The sequence below is a fragment of the Solanum tuberosum genome, unplaced genomic scaffold (genome assembly GCF_000226075.1).
Source record: "Solanum tuberosum cultivar DM 1-3 516 R44 unplaced genomic scaffold, SolTub_3.0 scf00008, whole genome shotgun sequence".
Taxonomy (NCBI): Eukaryota; Viridiplantae; Streptophyta; class Magnoliopsida; order Solanales; family Solanaceae; genus Solanum; species Solanum tuberosum.
The window spans coordinates 1,982,089-1,983,906 of record NW_006238934.1 but is presented as its reverse complement, the minus strand read 5'-3'; the positions used below and the strand labels follow the sequence as shown (position 1 = coordinate 1,983,906).

General features: G+C 34.8%; 1 long non-coding RNA gene across 1 annotated transcript; it reads left to right on the top strand.

Moving 5' to 3' along the window:
* Positions 1-350: 350 nt before the first annotated feature.
* On the top strand, positions 351-1,587 carry LOC107060985 (uncharacterized). The gene is made up of 2 exons (XR_001473697.1): positions 351-967; positions 1,055-1,587. It is a non-coding gene; the product is annotated as an uncharacterized lncRNA (long non-coding RNA).
* The last annotated feature ends 231 nt before the right edge of the window (positions 1,588-1,818 follow it).

Sequence of the window (1,818 nt, the reverse complement as noted above, 5' to 3'; positions counted from 1 at the left end):
GGTTATTGTAAGAAAGGTACGATGAGAGAAGGTTTAAGGATTGTCATGATGTCCCAGATGTCTATACATACACATCTTATATTACATCGGGAATGCATATCAGGAAAAGTAGATGTTGCTGTGAAGCTTTTCATCGAGATTCCTACAAAGGGTTTAGTTCTGGATGTGGTGACTTTCAGAACGATGATTTCTGGCCTATCAAAAGAGGGCAGATCAAATGAAACCTTCAGATTATACAATCAGATAATAGAGGCAGGCCTAACACTCGGTGTTGTTACATACCCTACACTTGTGGATATACTAACTTGTAAGTCATTAACTTCACATAAGTCAGACCCTTGAGATGGAAAATAAGGGAGTTAAGTCTAACACAATTACTTACAATGCCCTGAAGATAGTTATTGTAAGAATGGTACGATGAAAGAAGGTTTGAGATGGATACTAAGGGAGTTAAAGTAACACAATTACTTACAATGCCCTGCAGATGGTTATTGTAAGAAAGGTACGATGAGAGAAGGTTTAAGGATTGTCATGATGTCCCAAATGTCTATACATACACCTTTTATATTACATCGGGAATGCATATCAGGAAAAGTAGATGCTACTTTGAAGCTTTTCGAGATTATTACATAGTTTAAATTGCTCCAGTAAGTCCAAAGTTCAGGCCATCTTTTTGAAGTTCTTGACTAATCAGGATATAGTGCATATACTAGATTGTGTTGGCTACATTGCTCTAGGATGATCCCTCTATCTATTGATACATCACTCCAAGGAATTATTACATGTTTGCAGAGTTTAGAACTCTGTTTCATCTGTCAAATATTGAAGCACCAGATAACTATACTATTTGTATCTTTTTTCATATTGTTTGATTGATGTACATTGAGCAAATCTAAATCTATATCTCCTCTCAAAAATTTGTATTACAGATAAACTGAGTGATCATGAATGTTTATGATTTTGATAGGTATGTTCTCTTTTACACCTTTCTAGTACGTTACAGTTGTGACGTATTAAATTCTGAATATATTATGTCCTCTGAAGCAATCTACAGTACCTTCAAAGACATTTTTTGGCACTCATATAAGGACCATTTTAGCTGGATGTGCTCGATCATCAGTGGAGTACTATGAAGTTCTCCTTCTGCATTCCTCATTTTCCTTACAGAGACTCTGGTCACCAACTTTCCTCTTTTTCTGAATTTGTGAAGACAATTGGTATCAGCCTGATGATACACTTAACTTTTTCAGATTGAGTATAGAGAGAAGATTCAATTACAGTTGAGTGGAACGGCGAGTTGTAAGAGATTGTTGAAAGAGAAGTGTTGATGAAGATGCTGAGCTATGAAAACGTTGACAAGGTGAAGACAATGTTGAAAGAACTGAAGAGGAAGTAGAGCATGACAATACTGCATTTATGCTCAGTTCCTTCGTGAACGAAGTTTAGAATTAACAAGGGTTTGTAAAACGAAAGGAATGTATAACTGGGGTGCAGCCTCACTATTTTGTTTGGGAATGTATTAAACATTGTTGTATATTTTGGAAATTCTTATGCTTTTTTTTAGGAATATTATGTGATGTGAAATAATGACATTCGTTTTTTCTCGCTTTGAAATCAACAAAATAAAAAGAAAAATAGATGATAAAAATTAAAAATATACAAAACCAAACTTGATAATTGTTTTTTTCACCCTGAGAAAGGCTTGTAGTAAAAAGACATCTTTGAATCAATGAGTCAATGAAGAGGAGTTATCACTAATCACACACACTTTCATCCTTGATCAGAGTTTCAAGTTCTTGTTTCCTTGGAACTTAGGGA